At 41.4% G+C, this 8340-nt stretch overlaps 1 pseudogene; it reads left to right on the top strand.

Annotated features, from left to right (window-relative positions):
• The first annotated feature begins 359 nt into the window (after window positions 1-359).
• Window positions 360-1151, top strand: LOC147462693 (uncharacterized; annotated as a pseudogene).
• The last annotated feature ends 7189 nt before the right edge of the window (window positions 1152-8340 follow it).

Raw genomic sequence — 8340 nt, forward strand, 5'->3', positions numbered from 1 at the left:
TGAAAAGCATGAGTGTGGCATGGTGAACATTGATCGAGTATGCTGCAACAATCCAATTATAAAAAGCTCGCCCTCACTTTACAATGGAGATCAGGTTAGCCAATGATATCCAGTACACATGCATGAGCTAGTTTTGTTGTGATGCCATGAAAGTGCAATGCTTTGATTTTACCCAGCATTGGACTTGACTTGAAAATGCGTATTATCATGCTCTTGCAGGCAGCAATCGCTTGATCATCATCCAGGATAAGCCTTTAGATTGTTTTGTCAAACATTTCGCTCCTACCCATTGATCCCACGATTCCCCTGCCGCTTAATGATGAGGACAACCCAGTTGTGAGTAACTCAGCAGGAAGAAAATGGTCATTCTCTCCCAAAAGATCTTATTTCAACCCGGAATTTCAAATGTCAAAGGCCGTCTTTTTGCAAACTCTATGCAAGAAAAGCTTGCCAATATACTACCTAGTATCAGCAAGATTTATGATAAAAAAAGTAAGAGTGATGCTTGTCAATGCCAGAGCGCAGTTTAGCGCAAAGAATTATGTTTCTGAGAAGGGAAATTTCAAGCCAGATGTTTCCAACAATGGTTATGGGACTCTTACCAGTGGTAAGATGTGTTCTGTTGATAATGGGTGAGACCAAGATGGAGTGATGGGCTATGGTACAAACCTCCAAGGTTGCAACAACGAATACTCCAGGTTGAAACTGGGAAAGAACGTTCTCAACTTTTTCCACGTATCACACAAACTTAGTCACTCAAGAGTAGACACATCGGTGGCAGATGAATTTGAGGAGCTTATGGATGTGGGGATGGTTCTCTTGACAAAAGGGGAACATGGGCTTGATGGTAGGTTAGAGGTGGGTGTTGCATCCCGCATGCTCAAAGAGTCTGCGGTGCGATTCATTACAGCTTTAGCCTTCAATCCATCAAGTGTAGCTGTTGTTAATGCATGGGGTACTACCTTGCTTGCCCATGGGAATTTGAAACTCATATTGAGTGAAAAGCTCAGAGATATGCTTTTAGAGGTAGGATTACCTCATAAGAAGCTGGATTTCCTCAAGGCACAGTCGTCAATTTGGAGGATATGATTCCAAAAATTTGTGAGGAGTGTGAGAAATTGCTTATGGTTGGAGAGTTGGTTGGCAGATAGTTGGCGGCTGCAAGTCATGCATGGGCAAGAGCAACACCAAGTGCATGCAAAAGCAAAGGTGAGAGAAAGAGCGGTAGACAGACTACAGATAAATGGCCTTGTGTGTGTTTCTGTGGGTTGGTAGATCACGACAGCTAAAGTCGCTTGTTAAGAGAGATCAAAGAGGGAGAGTGAGAGGTAGTTGAGGCATGGTGCCAGTGAAAAGCCTTGCATGGATGAGTTGTGAAGATGAGTGTGCATGGTAGGTGGCAGTTTTGGCAACTAAGAGTGTGTGTGCACTTGTACTGCAGCAACGAGGGGTAGACAAAGAGAGAGAGATAGAGTCGAACTGCAGATGGGGATGTTCTCACCAGGTCTTGTGTGGTAGGTGCCCCCAGCTGCTGCTACTGTTGCTGCTGCTACTGCTACTACTGCTACTGCTACTGCTACTACTACTACTACTACTACTGCTACTACTACTACTACTAGAGAGAGAGAGAGAGAGAGAGAGAGAGTTGAAATCCCTACACCTACTCAGGCATTGTTAGCTGCAGATGAAGCTGATAGTGGGCTGTGTTGCGCATGCAATTGGAATCTTTACGCCTACGCCATGAGGAGCTATGCACCGGTTGTTACCATTGTTAGGGGGTCAATAGCGTGCTGAGAAACATTGCGTGCTACTGAGTAAAAAGAAATATAATGATAATCGGGGCATGGTCATACAATGGGATAGTTTCCCACCACTTTACTAGAATTCTACCTCGAATAAGAATTCTGGAGTACAAGGCTCGTCGAATATACATGTGGAGTCTTTTCAAATGAGAATCTCTTGATTACTCCTTCTTCAACTCTACACACCCTCTACCTAATTAAGTATTTTTTTCTTGATCTTATACAATCCGATGAGTACCCTACTAGCATGTTCACGAGTTATATTGATGCTATTATACATATTTTAACACTATTTAAATTTTTCTAATGATATAAAAATTGGCACTTCTGGTATTTAGCAAGTCTGATCTCTTTCAATTATTACAAATCAATAGAAGGCTAGCACTAACGTACTCTAAAATTTATAGGGAACAACTAATTGTATATAGGAGGAGTAAAACAATAAATTAAACAAAATAGAAGATAAGCCAGTTAGTGCACTTATCTTTGATGTCTAATCGTACAGTCCTACATTCCTATGAGGCAAATCCTGCATGACTAGTATTGCTTGTTCTAACCAAGAGCATATCCCATGCTTTGATACCACTACTACAAACGGGAGCGTGAAGAGCCCTGCAAATACGAGAATAGTGCACTACAAATCATAAAACGATAAATACGCATACCTGGCACATCCACGAGCACGGAATAGAAGTTGTACGCAAACATAGAGAGAGCGAGAGCGAGAGAGAGTAAGCGAGAATGTGCAGGTGCACCTCATAGAGTGGAGTGCTATGCCGGCACAACGAGAGAGGAGGGAGGAGAGGAGAAGACACAAGCACTGGGTGAAATCTCCCCCCGTGCAAGAGTGAGCATTTCCCTCTTGCACGTATTTTATTATTTATAGATTCTTCAATGCTCAAAATGAATACACGTTGGCCGGCTGGCACAAATGACCATAGCTCCTAATGAGGATTTGAGTAATAAATGTACATCCCTTATAAATAACAAGGATAACATCCTCATGTTGGAGAGGAGAGATGAAAAACTCTTCTTTGTCGACATAGCTTTGGACACGGAGCCTCAACTTCCCAATCAAGGAGTAACGGAGGCTCGTTGTCCCTTGAAAGCAGTGTCAGCCGCGTTACAGCATCTCCCATCTTGAAAGCTTGAATCCCCAACTTGGTTACCAACTCCGTTGATATGAATTTGTGAGTAGAGCCACGGTCAAACAAGATGAATGCATCATGCTCCCTTACCTTTCCCCAAGCATAGGAGAGAGGTGCACCTTTGCAATGAGCATCCTCTTTTGGAGCTTCGATGGTGGAAGCCCTAGGAGTCTCATTGCGAGAATTTTTCTTGGGGCAAGAACAATAGCCATGTCCTTGCTCCCCACACTTAAAACATTATGGTCCTTACAAAAAAACTTCAAACTCTTCAGGAGAGAGTTTGTTTTTACCTTTGTAAACTCCCTTCTCCTTGGACCGATTGTTGTTGTTATTGTTGGAATTGCCTTGGGAAGAATTTTGGGCATTGGTTTCCCCCTTTGCATCATTTTTGTCTTTGTTTTCCATGGGTTTGACATTCCATCTAGCCCCTTGTTGGAAATTGATGCGCGAAGCAACCGTGGTGTGGTGGATTACTTCGATGATAGAACCAGGCCGTCGAGAGTTGACATACTCGGCCATCTCTTGAGGTAATCCCGCAAAAAACTGTTGCTTTTGCTCGACAAAGTCTATCTTTTGGAAGACAGTAGCCTTGAGATGTAAGTCCCAAAACTTGTCTACGTATTTGTGGATAGACTCATGAGAGAGAAGCTTCAAACTGTGCCATCGATGAGCACTTTTTCTTTTGCATTGCTTGCAAAGAATCGCTTCATCATGGAAACTCGTAGAGTTTTCCATGTCTTTGGGGCTTCTCCGTTGCCACGAAGGCTAGCCCACCATTGACGAGCCAATTTTTGGAAGTGCATAGCTACATGGAGCAGCTTGGAGGACTCTGTGAAGCCCTCGCCTCCAAAGGTCGCATTAAATTGCTGGATGAAGGCCAATACTTTGTCAGTGGCACCAAAGGTGCCATCATAGGTGAGAAAATAGATACTCTTTTCTCCCTCTTTGAACTTCTTGAGCTTTTGTGATCTTCCCCATGTAGGGTATGATTTGCGATGTCCTCCCCTCTTGTATTCTCTAGGAGAATAGCCATAGCTTTCATCAGAAGAGGGTGACCTCTTTCTTGCCCTTTTCTTTTTTTGTTTCCTCTCTTCCCTTTTAGAGTGATGAGGAGAAGGACTGTGTGTTGATCTTTTCCTCTTGGGAGGAGTTGACGATCATCTAGACCGCAGTCTTCGTGGAGCCACATCTTCAAAAGAGCTTAAAGTTTCATTACTTTCTTGCTCTTTGGGCCCCTCCTCTCGTATGGGAGAGAGTCGTCTTTTGAGGGTCTCTTCAAGAGGCCTCCTAAGCTCTCTTTCCTCTTGGAGAGGAAGGGTAATCCCATAAGCGCGAAGTTGTTGAGTAACTTCGGCTTGCAAAGCAAGGTTGCCCATAGCTTGCTGCAACCTAGTAACAAGATAATTGACAAACATGGGGGCATCATCATTAGCACCTTCATGTGCAAAATCAAAGTTATCAATGTTCATTCTACTCTCTTGGTTATTGTCAGCCACATTAACAAAATTTATATACTTACTTAGTGTATGCTTTGGAAATTCAAAACCTTAGTTGCTACTCCTCTTAGCCTTTGAAAATCGGCACTTAAGTATCTATATCCATGGCTCGAATTGGTTAATTATAGAGAGTAGTGGAGTGGGTCTAATATTGCAGAGTTGCCGAGGGCTAGCTCCTTTTTGGCTTCTTATGGCTCAATAATGGCAAAGCCATAGGCAAGTCTAAAAAGACCCCATTATCAAGTCCAAAGCTCCCAAGGTGTGCATCATATTCCACATAGTGGGCTCAACAAAACCGATAATAGATCCCAGTCCAGCTTACCCTAATATAATTAGCAAAATCAACCATTTATAGGCTACTTAAGCACTTCTCTTCTTAAGCAAGAAAATATAAACCAAATGCTCTAATACCAATGTAATGGAAATGGCCTATTAACTTTGAGAATAGCAAAAATAAAACAAAGTACTTTTGTGGAATTACTTTGTGAGCATAGAGGGTGAACTTAATTGATGATAGCAACATAAACACAACATTTAGTTAACTTGGCATGAACAATACTTTTGCAAGAGAGAGAGTTTAGAAAACATGACAACAATTGAGGACCGGATTTATGTGGAGCCGGTCCCCCCTCCAATAGGCATTTGTATTATAATTTCTCCCATCAAGAGAGACTTGGTACAATACAATCTTTGTGTTCCTTGTGGCCTAGGTGATGCAATGAAGATGGAAAGCTTCATGCATCACGAGCATAACATAAACTTTGTGGAAAGCATTAACTATCCCAAGCCTCAGTCCCAAGGCCTTAAACACCTTCGAAGGTGGAGAGAGCTAGCGGGGAATGAGAGTAAGGAAGAGGAAGAAGAAACATTTCATAGGAGAAAGAACTAGTTCCTCACTTATCATCACTCTTCTTGCTAGCATACATAATAGCATAGTAATGAAGATAGAGAAAATGGCAAGCTTAAGCATTGAAGCATGGCTCTCGGTTGGATTTGCATTCCATAGCCAAGAGTGTTGCTGTAGGCTCTCAACTTCTCTACTTGCTTGGAGAAGGAGATGGAGCTCTTTCACTTTGCACTTCACACAATGAGAGTGTGTGTGGGAAGTATACAACTCAAGCAACCCCCTAGCTTGCTTTGGTCGACACCCCCTTGTAGCTCATGCTTGAATATCATTGGAACTCTCCATGCCTAGCTAATCACATGCAAGGGCATATCAAGCAACAAGGGTAGCCTTGGGACAAGTGTCCCCCTTTCCCCTTTGAGAGAGAGGACTTGATAAATGCTAAAAGAATTAATTAAATCTACTTAATTATCATTGGACCCCTTGGGAGGCCAAGCAATAGGCTTTGGACACTCCTTGAGGGTAACCTAGCTAGGGGCTTGACATGTGTCCCACCTGCCTCTTGACCAAGGGGTGCCCTTTGGGAGAGAGAGAGTGGTCAAGCAACCACCCCCTACTTGCATGGCTTGCCCCCTCTTTGTAGGGATATGATTTTGACTTTTGTGACACCTCAAGCCCCTCAACCTTGGGCCCAGTTCTCTCACCACAAGCTCGGACCTTAAGCCTCTGAAGCTTGGGCTGGGTTCCCACCTCAAGTACAACCCTAGCATCTCAAGCATGGCAAGCACCTCAAGCATCTCAATCATCAAGCACTCCAATCATCTCAAGCATCTCAGGCATCATGCACGACAAGCACCTCAAGCTTGGGTCAGGTTCCCACCTCAAGCTCAGCACTACCTTACCTAAGGTGAAAGGACTTTTACACCAACATTTGGAGGTCTTTAATGAAGCTAACCCTAAGTTCTTTAAGCTCGATTAGCTAGCCTTGCTCTTTGACATACCATCTCTCATTTGGACCCCTTTACCATTGGCCATGTGTTGTTGAGATAGATCTGAAAGTAGATGTCTATATTCTAATCCTTGTTTCTGTTTATTCTCCCACATTAAATGATCAGTTTAATATGAGGAAATCATTTGGGTTGGTTAGATATTAGATTTTATAACATTCAATAACCCTAATCATCCATGGATTTGTCATTGTGGTTTGTTAAGCTACACACAATTGATTATGGCACTTGCAAATGCATAAATTTATGAAGTTTTTTTACCATATCCAATCAAATTGGCATACACATCAATGATAATATATATAAAGTTGTCCTCAATTGTGCTCCATGTATAATGGTTACTCAGCGAAGTAGTTTCTACACAGACTTTGACAATTCCATTGTATATTTCTACCCTGACAAATGTAAGAATTTTTCCTACTCCATAAACATTGCTTAAACAACATAGACACTTCCCTCTTAACATTATTGCATTGGTATTGCACTCAAAAACATGGAATACACAGAGAGAATGAGACAGAAAATAGGACAAACAGTCTGACACACTGCATCTTCATCTAGAAATCCGCCATTGCTACACAGTAAATCCGCCCAACACCATCGTGCTACATAATTTGCATAATCTTCTTCACATGAAAAACCAAAATGACCTTCTAAATTCTCAAGATTTGAAAAGTCACCATACTAGACTAAGGTTCATACATATGTCAAAAAGTAATCCACCTAAGTATTAGCCCTTAAACACTCCATTGAGTAAATCTAAGTCAATGAATTTTACCAATCTTTTAGGTTTTGCAATCATTATGATTAGTGATGGACACAAACTATTCATTCTCTACTTGGATAGATAATGCCATTGAATAGACACACGCATTCAAACTTAGACCAAAACTTCATGCAACCATTCCACAAATTTCCAATTGCATTGCTCAAATTGGACCCATGATCAAGCATATATGAATGCATGCATGCTGAATTCCTTAAAAATTAACCCTAATTTGACATAATCAAGGAATGCACATATCCCAAGATTAAGCACACAAGTTCAAATTTACCTCAATTGGCAATGCTTACACCTAATGATTGCACACGTATTTGACGCACATTTCATAATCAAAAGCATCTAATATTGCATAATGTTAACCAGTAGTACTATGCTGAAATCACTTTGGGATTTTGCATGATGATGCATGTTGGCTCTTCATTTGTTTTTGAATCTGGTTGACACTCAGGCCTTACTTTGTTGGCACTCCCTTCCTGAACTGGTTGCAATTATTGGGCATGCTTATGAGGGGTATTACTTCTAATATAATGGTAAAGAGCATGGTTTATTGCTTCCCATGCTGCTGATTATGATACTCACACTCTAATATTAATATAATCCTATTTACTAGTTCCTATTTATCCCTCTACGTTTGTGGCTATGATCATCTAATAGCCCCTAATTGCGGCTATTGCACATAAACTGAACTTAGTTATGAATTCTAGCTCATGTTGGCTGAAATCATTGCTAGCTCCTGAGGCTTTCTCTGATCTGTGTTCATAGGAGTAGTAATCCTTTACTCCTGGTTTTGTGTTCCTTTAATGACACTAATAGAGCTACATTATGATGACTTGGCAGTACTTGGGCATAATTAGTTGATCTGGTATACCGACTTGGGTATTTGGGTTTGTAGAACCATGAGAAAGCTTTATGTTCGTAAATTGGTGAGCCTTGATAGGCTGCATTGATATGATTAGTGATGCTAGACTTAGACCTGGGGGATGGCTGCTGTGATATTCTCTTTGCATTATGATATGGTCTTCAAAGCATGATATGATTTGGTCTTTACTAGACGTTTTGGATACTCTCAATCCCTTGGGGATAATACTTGAGATGGTTGGCTAGTTTGGCTGTGGTTGGTGAGTATGGCAAGGATGACCTAAAAGCACTGATATGCTAAAAAGATAGAGCTATACTACTGGTTTCTATTTTTACTAGCTTTTGGGAGCTTTTGTAATATTACATTGGGAGATTTTTTTCTCTGGATTTTAGGGAAATTC

The sequence above is a fragment of the Adiantum capillus-veneris genome, chromosome 2, assembly GCF_014529385.1.
Source record: "Adiantum capillus-veneris isolate H3 chromosome 2, ASM1452938v2, whole genome shotgun sequence".
NCBI classification, from domain to species: Eukaryota; Viridiplantae; Streptophyta; class Polypodiopsida; order Polypodiales; family Pteridaceae; genus Adiantum; species Adiantum capillus-veneris.